The sequence below is a fragment of the Bufo bufo genome, chromosome 4 (assembly GCF_905171765.1).
Source record: "Bufo bufo chromosome 4, aBufBuf1.1, whole genome shotgun sequence".
Classification (NCBI taxonomy): domain Eukaryota; kingdom Metazoa; phylum Chordata; class Amphibia; order Anura; family Bufonidae; genus Bufo; species Bufo bufo.
This window is the reverse complement of record NC_053392.1, coordinates 213797364-213810689: the sequence shown is the minus strand read 5'-3', so window position 1 is coordinate 213810689 and position 13326 is coordinate 213797364.

The following is a 13326-nucleotide window of genomic DNA, read 5'->3' as shown; positions in this document are numbered from 1 at the left end:
GTACAACTTAATTGAAAAACAAACTGAAATCTTTTAGGTGGAGGGAAGAAAACAATAACCAATAATGTGGTTGCATAAGTTTGCACACCCTCCTATAACTGGGGATGTAGCTGTCTTCAGGATTAAGCAATCACATTCCATATCATGTTAAATAGGAGTCTGCATACACTTGCCATCATTTAAAGTGCCTCTGATTAACCCCAAATAAAGTTCAGCTGCTTTAGTTGGTCTTTCCTGAAATTCTTAGTCGCATCCCACAGCAAAAGCCATGGTCCACAGAGAGATTCCAAAGCATCAGAGGGATCTCATTGTTAAAAGGTATCAGTCAGGAGAAGGGTACAAAAGAATTTCCAAGGCATTACATATACCATGGAACACAGTGAAGACAGTCATCATGAAGTGGAGAAAATATGGCACAACAGTGACATTACCAAGAACTGGACGTCCCTCCAAAATTTATGACAAGACGAGAAGAAAACTGGTCTGAGAGGCTACCAAGAGGCTAACAGCAACATTAAAGGAGCTGCAGGAATATCTGGCAAGTGGTACATGTAACAACAATCTCCCATATTCTTCATATGTCTGGGCTATGGGGTAGAGTGGCAAGATGTAAGCCTTTTCTTACGAAGAAAAATATCCAAGCCAGGCTACATTTTGCAAAAACACATCTGAAGTCTCCAAAAAGCATGTGGGAAAACGTGTTATGCTCTGGTGAAACCAAGGTTAAACTATTTGGGCATAATTCCAAAAGATATGTTTGGCCCGAAAACAACACTGCACATCACCAAAAGAGCACCATACCCACAGTGAAGCATGGTGGTGGCAGCATCATGCTTTTGGGCTGTTTTTCTTCAGCTGGAACTGAGTCCTTAGGCCTCATGCACACGACCGTTGTTTTATTCCGTGTCCGTTGCGCCGTTTTTTGTGATTTTCTGCGGACCCATTGATTTTCAATGGGTCAGTTGAAAACTCGGCGAATGCTCCGTTTGCCATCCGCCTCCGTGATCCGTGGTTCAAGTCCATCAAAAAAATATAACCTGTCCTGTTATTTCTGCAGAAAACGGTTCGCGGACCCATTCAAGTCAATGGGACCGCTAAAAAACACGGAGGCACACAAGATTGTCCGCATCCGTTTTATTCCTATCATTTGCATGGCAAACCTGTCTTAGACTTTTTTTTTACATTCCCTTATGTCTGGTGGTCCTCCAAAAATAAGGGAAGACACACGGAAACGGGTCACGGAACAATGGAACCCCATTTTGCGGAACGGAACACAAAAACGGTCGTGTGCATGAGGCCTTAGTTAAAGAGGACCTTTTACTAGTTTAAAAACTCACTATATCAGTGGGCAGAGCGGCGCCCAGGGGTCCCCCTGCACTTACTAGTATGTCTGGGCGCCGCTCTGCCCACTGATATAGTTAGTTTTTAGTTTTTAAACTAGTGAAAGGTCCTCTTTAAGCTAGAGAGAATAATGAACAGTTCCAAATACCAGTCAATATTGGCACAAAACCTTCAGGCTTCTGCTAGAAAGCTGAACATGATTTGAAGAGGAACTTCATCTTTCAGCATGACAACAACCTAAAGCATACATCCAAATCAACAAAGGAATGGCTTCACTAGAAGAAGATTAAAGTTTTGGAATGGCCCAGCCAGAGCCCAGACCTGAATCCGATTGAAAATCTGTGGGGGGTTCTGAAGAGTGCTGTGCACAGGAGATGCCCTCGCAATCTGACAGATTTGGAGTGTTGTTGCAAAGAAGAGTGGGCGAATCTTGCCAAGTCAAAATGTGCCATGCTGATAGACTCATACCCAAAAAGACTGAGTGCTATAATAAAATCAAAAGGTGCTTCAACAAAGTACACTGCTCAAAAAAATAAAGGGAACACAAAAATAACACATCCTAGATCTGAATTAATTAAATATTCTTCTGAAATACTTTGTTCTTTACATAGTTGAATGTGCTGACAACAAAATCACACAAAAATAAAAAAATGGAAATCTAATTTTTCAACCCATGGAGGTCTGGATTTGGAGTCACACTCAAAATTAAAGTGGAAAAACACACTACAGGCTGATCCAACTTTGATGTAATGTCCTTAAAACAAGTCAAAATGAGGCTCAGTAGTGTGTTTGGCCTCCACGTGCCTGTATGACCTCCCTACAACGCCTGTGCATGCTCCTGATGAGGTGGCGGACGGTCTCCTTAGGGATCTCCTCCCAGACCTGGACTAAAGCATCTGCCAACTCCTGGACAGTCTGTGGTGCAACGTGATGTTGGTGGATAGAGCGAGACATGATGTCCCAGATGTGCTCAATTGGATTCAAGTCTGGGGAATGGGCGGGCCAGTCCATAGCATCAATGCCTTCGTCTTGCAGGAACTGCTGACACACTCCAGCCACATGAGGTCTAGCATTGTCTTGCATTAGGAGGAACCCAGGGCCAACCACACCAGCATATGGTCTCACAAGGGGTCTGAGGATCTCATCTCGGTACCTAATGGCAGTCAGGCTACCTCTGGCGAGCACATGGAGGGCTGTGCGGCCCTCCAAAGAAATGCCACCCCACACCATTACTGACCCAATGCCAAACCGGTCATGCTGGAGGATGTTGCAGGCAGCAGAACGTTCTCCACGGCGTCTCCAGACTCTGTCACGTCTGTCACATGTGCTCAGTGTGAACCTGCTTTCATCTGTGAAGAGCACAGGGCGCCAGTGGCGAATTTGCCAATCTTGGTGTTCTCTGGCAAATGCCAAACGTCCTGCACGGTGTTGGGCTGTAAGCACAACCCCCACCTGTGGACGTCGGGCCCTCATATCACCCTCATGGAGTCTGTTTCTGACCGTTTGAGCAGACACATGCACATTTGTGGCCTGCTGGAGGTCATTTTGCAGGGCTCTGGCAGTGCTCCTCCTGTTCCTCCTTGCACAAAGGCGGAGGTAGCAGTCCTGCTACTGGGTTGTTGACCTCCTACGGCCTCCTCCACGTCTCCTGATGTACTTGCATGTCTCCTGGTAGCGCCTCCATGCTCTGGACACTACGCTGACAGACACAGCAAACCTTCTTGCCACAGCTCGCATTGATGTGCCATCCTGGATAAGCTGCACTACCTGAGCCACTTGTGTGGGTTGTAGACTCCGTCTCATGCTACCACTAGAGTGAAAGCACCAGCAGCATTCAAAAGTGACCAAAACATCAGCCAGGAAGCATAGGAACTGTGAAGTGGTCGGTGGTCACAACCTGCAGAACCACTCCTTTATTGGGGGTGTCTTGCTAATTGCCTATAATTTCCACCTGTTGTCTATCCCATTTGCACAACAGCATGTGAAATTGATTGTCACTCAGTGTTGCTTCCTAAGTGGACAGTTTGATTTCACAGAAGTGTGATTGACTTGGAGTTACATTGTGTTGTTTAAGTGTTCCCTTTATTTTTTTGAGCAGTGTATTAGTTTAAGGGTCTGCACACTTATGAAACCATATTATTTTTATATTTTTCTTCCCTCTACCTAAAAGATTTCAGTTCGTTTTTCAATTGAGTTGCACAGTTTATAGGTCACATTAAAGGTGGAAAAAGTTCTGAAGTGATTTATCTTTGTCTCATTTTTTTAACATCACAGAAACCTGACATTTTAACAGGGGTGTGTAGACTTTTTATATCCACTACGTATGGTGGAGGAGGCTTACACATTTATCTGTTCTGATACAGAAAGTGCAAGAACAGTTTCAAATTTCGTCATCGTCTGCTAAGACTAGTGATGATGAGCCACAGCAAAGTTCTAGACGAAACTCTTTGCCTGGCACTAGCGCCATTGTCACCGAATGGATGCCCACAGAGTCATATACTCCGTCTGTTCCAGAATTTTATTCTGTTACAGGCATCCATTATGATGTTATGGGGTTGGGGGGGGTGTTCGGAATTTTTAAAAATCTTATCAGAAGAACTGCTAAATTTGATCGTTGAGCAGATCAATTTATACACTGCTTATAATTCATTGCTCGTCACCCCACCTCATATTACGCCAAGAATGGTGTATGGTGCCCTGTTGTTGTGGCGGACATTTTCAAATTTTGGGGCCTCCTCCTAAATATGGGTCTTATAAAAAAAAAAAAAAAACACTATGAGATCTTATTGGCCATCTGATGTGTTGTACGATACCCCCATGTACAGGGAGGTAATGACAAGACAGCAATTTGAGACAATCCTGAGATTTCTTTATTTCGCTGACAACACACAGTGCCTCCCACGTGATGAACCCAGCCATGGCAGGCTATATAAAATTAGGCCCCTTTAAAAATTATTTAAATAAAAAATGTAAAGAAGCCTACACCCCAGAAAAAAATATTGCCATGGACGAGTCACTTTTCCTTTTTAAGGGCAGGCTTCAATTTCGCCAATATTTGCCAAGCAAGAGGGCACGATTTGAGATAAAAATGTATAAGCTTTGTGAGAGTGGATCTGGCTTCACCTATAAATTTCGAGTGTATTAAGGCAAAGATACCCATCTTTGCCGTCCTGAATGCCCCCCTTCCCTCAATGTGGCAGGTAAAATAGTATGGGATCTTTTGCACCCTCTTTTAGATAAGGGGTACTACTTTTACATCGACAATTATTACACCATCGTACCTCTTTTCAGGTACCTTTCAGTCAGAAAGACAGTGGCATGTGGCACCATACGCCACAATCAAAGAGGCCTGCCCAAGCCTTTTTTTTTTTTTTTTTGAATATATTTTTATTTTCCAAAAAAGTAGTGTATAACAATCTTTCTATTTCATTATAACAAAGCAATATAATAGGAATACATTAGTGCATTCATCTAATCCTATGCTGAGTTTCCATTTTGTTTATACACCCCCCCTATCCCTCCCTCTACCCCCCCTTTTTCTTTCTTTCTTTCCGCGGGCTGCCGTGTCTACATCTTTATCATTGTTTCCAGTCGCCAGTTACCCCAACTCTCCTCCACAGAGCCGCCGTATCTACATCGGCTGTCGTTATTTCCAGTTACCCCAGATCCGCAGCCAGACTGCCCTTTTCACCGCTGTTTGGGCTAGAATGTATTCATACTGCCTAACCCTGTTCATCCACTCCAACCACTCCTGAAAACTGGGGTGTTTCGTGGTGCCCCAATGTTTCACAATTATTATTTTGGCTAGTGCGATGCCCCGAAACCACAGTATCTGCTCAGTTTTATTTTCGACCGTCTCTGGGAGTGTACCCAGGATGGCATAATCAATGCATGCCTGGTACTTCATAGGGGAGTGGTCCTGCAGTTTCCGAAATATTTTTATCCAATACTCATTTATCCCTGGACATTCCCACAACAGATGTTTATAATCTCCTCTGTCTTTGTTACATTTATAGCAGTTCTGTTTACTATCTTTATAAATGGTATGCAGTAATACTGGTGTGTAATAGAGGCGGTGTATGATTTTCAAAAGAATCCATGCATGTGCGGGTGACACGGTCGATCTTTTAATATTTCTATACACAGTATTCCACCTAATCGATTCCCCTTTATGTAAATCTCTTTCCCATTTGGCCTCACCCCTAAATGTGATCGTTTTTGTGTGTTCATATTTTAACTTAGCGTACATATGTGATATGGAAGTATTAAATGTCATATCTTGACAGAAATCTAAAAAAGTGTTCCTTACTATCTTCAAATAATTCTTATTCTCCGTGTGATGTATAGCGTGACGTAATTGTTCATATCGAAATTTATCCATAAATCCTAATGTAATATCTGGTAATATTTCATTTAAGGGCCTAATCAGTCCTTGCTGAAAGACTTGTGCAATTAAATATATCCCATATTTTCCCCAATATTCAGCGTGGCCTAGTTGCATAACTTGTGGTAAGTGTGCGTTCCCCCACAATGGGGTGTACTGAACTGCTTCAGATACGCCCACCATGTCTCTAATTTGTTGCCAAATATACCCAAGCATTCTACAAAACGGGTTTATTATTGTTTTCTTCTTAAAAATACCGGTTTCAAGGATATGAAAAAGATCCGACCATGGTCTACAATACTCCCCGAAAAGTAGGCAGATGCATTTATTCCTCCGATTCCTCACACACCATCTCAGTTGGGCAGCTAGGTAATATCCTTTTAAAAAGGGGATGGACATTCCACCCACTTCTTTATACAGATACTGAATCTTAATTCTTACTCGTTTGCGGCCCCATATCAGTTCGTTAAAGAGGATCTCTAACTTGTTGAAGAACTTGTCTTCTATCGTAATTGGACTAGCGTTGAAAACATATAGTAACATTGGTAATAGTGTCATTTTAATAAGCGCTATTCGGTTGATTTGTGACAAAGGGAGTTTTAGCCATGTTCTAATTTTTTCCCTGACTTTATCTATTATTGGGAGTATATTCAGTTTCAAATAATGTTCCAGTTTGGTCCCTATCTGGATACCCAGGTACAATAGAGAGTCTGCTGGGGTCAGTATACTAACCCGAAAATTGTGGCCCCGTGGAACCGGGCGTCTCAATGGAAGGAATTTGGATTTTTCCCAATTTATGTCATATCCAGATAGGGATCCAAACTCATCCAGACTTTCCATAACCCTGGGCAAGTCTATATACCCCCTCCCCAAAAAGAGCAGCATGTCGTCCGCATATAAACTAATTTTGTCATCTTCTCCCTCGCACCCGAAGCCGGATATTTCCACATCTATTCTAATTTTGCATGCAATTGGCTCCAGGAACAGCGAGAAGAGCAAGGGGGAGAGGGGGCAGCCCTGGCGTGTTCCTCGGTTCAGGGGAAAAGGGGCAGAGTACCCACCATTAATTCGGACCCTAGATACCGGGTTTTGGTACAGAATGCGAACCCATCTGGAAAAGTATTCGCCCATCTTCACCCGCGATAGTACTCTCCAAAGGAAGGGCCACTCCACCCTGTCGAAGGCCTTAGCGGCATCCAGAGACAGGATGGAGCAGTCCCCCCCGTCCCCCGTCTGGATGTTCAGGAAGGCCCGCCTTATATTATCCTGTATGTTTCTTTTGGGAATGAACCCGGTTTGGTCTACATGGACGACTTTATGTATGACAGTTTTTAATCTGTTGGCTAACAGTTTGGCAAGAATTTTATAGTCTGTATTCAACAGAGAGATGGGGCGGTAGGAGGCAGCTAACAGCGGATCCTTCCCCTTTTTGGGGATCAATGTGATGGTGGCTTCCATCCATGAGGGGGGTAGGGAACCCATTGTCCAAGATTTATTTAGTACCTCCAACATTTGGGGAAGAATAGTTCCCTCATGTTTCTGGTATACTTTAAATGGGAAACCGTCCACCCCTGGGGATGTGTTGCCTTTGATAGATTGCAACGTAGTCTGTAGCTCAGTCAGTTGTATAGGTCTATTTAAAGGGTTTCTATCACTTCGTTTCACCTATTTAGCTTTCAGACACTAGCGATCCGCTAGTGTCTGCTTTATCTAACCACCCTAATATAAGAGCTTATTGTCCTGCCGTTTAGCTAAAAAAATAACTTATATAGATATGCAAATGAGCCTCTAGGTGCTATGGGGGCGTGATTAGCACCTAGAGGCTCCGTCTACCTTAACAAACTGCTGCCGCCCAGCGCGTCCCTCCAGCCCGCCCATCTCCTCCGGAATGCGATGCTCCTCGTATTCGGCGCATGCGCAGTGAATGTCTGATCGCTTCCCTGCTCAGACATCTCCACTGCGCCTGCGCCGATGACGTCATAGTGCTCCGAGGAACAGGCGCAGTGGAGATGTCTGAGCAGGGAAGCGATCAGACATTCACTGCGCATGCGCAGAACAGAGACGCGCACGGAGAGGATCGCTTCAGCTGGAGATGGGCGGGCTGGAGGGACGCGCTGGGCGGCGGCAGTTTGTTAAGGTAGACGGAGCCTCTAGGTGCTAATCACGCCCCCATAGCACCTAGAGGCTCATTTGCATATCTATATAAGTTATTTTTTTAGCTAAACGGCAGGACAATAAGCTCTTATATTAGGATGGTTAGATAAAGCAGACACTAGCGGATCGCTAGTGTCTGAAAGCTAAATAGGTGAAACAAAGTGATAGAAACCCTTTAACCAATCAATGTCTGATTTTTTGACCCGGCTTGATATAGTGTCGTAAAATACCTAGTAAATTCCTTTAGGATGTCATCCGGGTCTCGTAGGGTGTTTCCTGCCTCTGTCCTAATTCCAATGATATTGGAGCCTCCCCTTTGATTTTTTACTATCATAGATAATAATCTGCTTGGCTTGCCGGACTCGCTAAAACTCCTCAACCCTGAAAAAAACATTTCGTTCTGTGCTTTTTTGTGTAGATATAGTTTATATTCATCTTGTGCTTTTTTAAGTTGAAATTGTTTTTCTGGGGTATTTGCCTGGATAATCTCATTCATTATCTGGTTGAGCCTCCCTTCTATTTCTTTTTCAGTTTGGGCAAACCGGTTTTTCTGTTTCCTGATTTCGTATGAATATATACCCCGAAGGTATGCCTTAAGCGAGTCCCAAACCATATGGATATGTGTTGAATTGACATTATCCTTCCAAAAGAGTTTTATTTCTTCATTAATCTTATCTAGATTCCCTATCAATGTCATCCAGTGGGGGTTAAGTTTAAACATTCTATTTTGGTTTGGTTTCTTAGGACTGTCCAGTATTACCAAAACCGGGCTATGGTCCGAAATGCCATGACATTCATAATTTTTTTTACCCTATTTATGAGCCCGGGGCTGGCGAGAGCCAGATCAACTCGAGACATGGACCTATATGTGTTACTGAAACAGGAAAATACTTGCTTATTTCCGTAGAGAGATCGCCATATATCAACCAGTGCCATCTCTGTGCAGATTCTAGATAGCACTGTACTTGGTACCTGCCCAAGCCTTTAGTCAACCAAAAATTGAAGTCTGGGGAAATAAAGGCCCTTTGCAATGGGGACATCTTACTTGTAAAATATTGAGACAAAAAAAAAGATGTCTTCATAATGACATCTATACATCCTGACCGTAACAGCCCTGTTCCCGTATGAGGCACAAATACCACCATCTGTAAGCCTGTCTGCAAACAGGATTACAATAAATATATGTATAAAATAAATAATATAAAATGCTGCAGCCCTATAGCGCGGTCAGGAAATCCTGCATTTGGTATAAGAAACTTGCAGCCCATCTTATCCATATAGCCCTGTTTAATTATTTTGTCATGTTCCAAAAAGCAGGGAACCAAGGAACATATCTTGATTTTCAAGAACAAATCATTAAAAAAATAAATATTTGGAGAGCAGCACCAGGATAGCAGTGGGATAGTGTCATCTAGTCATGCCGACAGAATTATCCCAGGGCAACATTTCCCATCAGAACTGCCCCCTACTGCGAAAAAAAGCAGAGCCCAAAAGAAATGTAGGGTCTGTTACAAGAATGGGATATGGCGGGAGACCGTATATCAATGTTACACCTGTCCAGATAAGCCTGGACTTTGTATTGAGCAGTGTTTACGCATTTACCATACTTCCCTAGATTATTATTTAATAAATTTACATTTTTTTACTTCTTTTATGCACTTTTGACCATTTTTAATTTATTATGCAATCCACTGTTTTTTAACACTCCACATGTCATATATTATTATTATTATTATTATTATTATTATTATTATTATTATATTATTAGCCAATTATAATTTGGAAAATTAGACAAACTCCAAAATGTAAAAATAAATTTTCATTATACTCCTAGATGAATACCGTAAAATAATAAAATTCTCACTACACTCCTAGATGAATACTTTAGGGGGTGCAGTTTCCCAAATAGGGTCACATTTTTGGGTACCTCAGGGTACCTTCAAATGCGACACAGCGCCTGAAATTTATTCCAGTGAAAATCTGCCCTCCAAAAGCCATATTGTGCTTCATCTGTTCTAAGCTCTGCTGTGCGCCCATATAGCAGTCGACAACCACATATGGGGTGTTACTGTAAACTGCAGAATCAGGGTAATAGATATTGAGTTTAGTTTGGCTGTTAACCAAAAGCTGTGTTACAGGAAAAAATTTATTAAAATGGAAAATCTGCGAAAAAAGTGAAATTTTTAAATTTTATCTCCATTTTCCTTTAATTCTTGTGGAGCACCTAAAGGGTTAACAAAGTTTATAACATCAGTTTTTAATAACTTGACGGGTCTGTAGTTTCTAAAATGGGTCAATTTTGGGTGTTTTCTACTATGTAAGGCCCACTTAACTGGTCCTTAAAAAAGTGGGTTTTAGAAATTTTCAAAAAAAATGTAAGAATTGCTTCTAAAATTCTAAGGCCTCTTTCACACGGGCGTTGCGGGAAAATGTGCGGGTGCGTTACGGGAACACCCGCGATTTTTCTGCGCGAGTGCAAAACATTGTAATGCGTTTTGCACTTGCGTGAGAAAAATCGCGCATGTTTGGTACCCAAACCCGAACTTCTTCACAGAAGTTCGGGTTTGGGATCAGTGTTCTGTAGATTGTATTATTTTCCCTTATAACATGGTTATTAGGGAAAATAATAGCATTCTGAATACAGAATGCATAGTAGAACAGCGCTGGAGGGGTAAAAAAATAATAAATAATAATTTAACTCACCTTAGTCCACTTGATAGTGCAGCCGGCATTTCCTTCTGTCTCCTTTCTTCAGGACCTGGGTAAAGGACCTGTGGTGATGTCTCTCCGGTCGTCACATGGTCCATCACATGATTCATGACCATGGTAAAAGATCATGTGATGGCCGGAGTGACGTCACCACAGGTCCTTTACCCAGGTCCTGAAGAAAGGAGACAGAAGGAGATGCCGGGCTACGTGATCAAGTGGACTAAGGTAAGTTAAATTATTATTTTTTTTTTTAACCCCTCCAGCGTTATTTTACTATGCATTCTGTATTCAGAATGCTATTATTTTCCCTTATAACCATGTTATAAGGGGAAATAATAATGATCGGGTCTCCATCCCGATCGTCTCCTAGCAACCGTGCGTGAAAATCGCACCGCATCCGCACTTGCTTGTGGACGCTTGCGATTTTCACGCAACCCCATTCACTTCTATGGGGCCTGCGTTGCGTGAAAAACGCAAAATATAGAGCATGCTGCGATTTTCACGCAACGCACAAGTGATGCGTGAAAATCACCGCTCATGTAAAGGGCCCAATAGAAATGAATGGGTTGGCATTCAGTGTGGGTGCAATGCGTTCAACTCACGCATAGCATCCGCGTGGAATACTCGCCTGTGTGAAAGGGGCCTAAGCCTTCTAATGCCCAAAAAAAAAATATTACATTTTTAAAATGATGCCAACATAAAGTAACTATTTTGGGAGGTATCACTATCTTCTTTAAAAGCAGAGAAATTAAAATTTTGAAAATTATAAATTTTTCCAAATTTTCTTTAAATTTGGGAGTTTGTTTAATGTTTATACGTAAAGGTGAAACATATTGACTCAAATTTACCACTAACATGAATTACGATATGTCACGAGAAAACAATCTCATAATGGCTTGGATAAGTTAATGCATTCCAAAGTTATTACAATATAGAGTGACAGATGTCAGATTTGCAAAAATCTGTCTGGTCACGAAGGTGCAAAATGACCCGGTCATTAAGGGGTTAACCCCCTAACAATTTGCCTGAGCTCTGTTCAAGCTTTGAGAAAAGGAATGAGGCCTTGTTCACACGTCAGTTATTTGATCAGTTATTTCCATCACTTGGAGGCTACATAGAGATAAGGTATGATGAAAAGATCTGCAACTGTTCAGTGTTTTTGACCCACACCTAGTTTTGGTTCACAATAACTGCATACCTCCCAACTTTTTGGACAGTCAAAGAGGGACACATGGTTCATTGCGTGAAAGTCTGTTTTTCATGTATATTTATACACTTTAATAGTTTTCTTAGCGCACAATAGCGCAAATATTATCTGAATATTATATATAGAAATTATATACAGATTTCTAAAATACAAATTGCATCAAATAATGAAATAATATACAAGAGGGGAACCAGACAAACACTTTCTGGGTCAATATTCTAAATGTAACAATGCAAATCTATTCTTCAGATCAAAAAGAGGGACATTTAAGGAGGAAAGAGGGACAGAGGGACTTGGGTCCAAAACAGGGACTGTCCTTCCAAAAATGAGGGAGACTAGGGAGGTCTGTAACTGATGGAAATAACTGACATGCCAACAAAGCCTTAACTGCTCAGCCCGAAGAGAACTCAGGCAGTTTTCCATTCACATAGCCTTATGAGGGCTTATTTTTTGCGGGACAAGTTGTACTTTCTAACGATATCAAAAATAAATTCCACATGGGGTGGCATTTGAAAAAAAATACAATTGTGCCACAGTTTTTTTTTTTTTTTTTTTTTTTAAACGGCGTTTACTATGTGGTAGATTGACCTGTTACCTTCATTTTTAAGGTCAGTATGAGTAAAATGATACCACACTTGTATAGTTTTTCTTGTGTTTTAATACTGAAAAAAAATAAAAAACCTTGAAATTTTTAATTTTTTATTTCCATCATCATTTTTTTATCCCTATAACTTTTTTTGTAGCTTTGTGAGGGCTCATTTTTGCAGGGTGATCTGTACTTTTCAGTGATACCATTTTGAAGTGTATGTGACTTTTTGATCACTTTTTATAAAAAGGAGTTGAAGTATTTTGTTTTCCGTTACACCATTTGCCGTGTGGGATAAATATTGTTATATTTTAATAGTACGACTGTTTTTTTAAGTCATCCTGTGTGACTATAACTGGCAATCATTAGATTGTACAATGTGTTCATTGATGGCTATATAGCTATCATTGAACACTTCATTTCCGAAATAACAATAGAGTGTTGCCATCTAGTGCCCTGTATTGCTATATTCCACTAACTGCTGCTGAAGCCTGCTTGAGGCTTTGGGCTATTAGTATAGGGCAGGGATGCTCAACCTGCGGCCCTCCAGCTGCTGCAAAACTACAACTCCCAGCATGCCCGGACAGCCTACACCTATCAGCTTACAGCAGGGCATGATGGGAGTTGTAGTTTTACAACAGCTGGCGGGACGCAGGTTGAGCATCCCTGGTATAGGGTAACAGATTCCCCAATCTCAGTTGGGGCTTCTGGACTGCTCAGATGCCGTGGTCACATTTGACCGCGGCATCTGAAGGATGAAATGTATGCGATCAGCCTTATGGCTGATCGCATACATGTGCCAGGGGCCTCTGCTGTTTGAAACAGCAGAAACCCGGTTGCTATGGTGCCTGCTGCATGCGCGTACAGGCCCAATATTTAAAGATGCAACATGTACGGCGGAGGTCGCAAAGAGGTTAATATCTTGGTATGTGTAGCAGCTGTTTA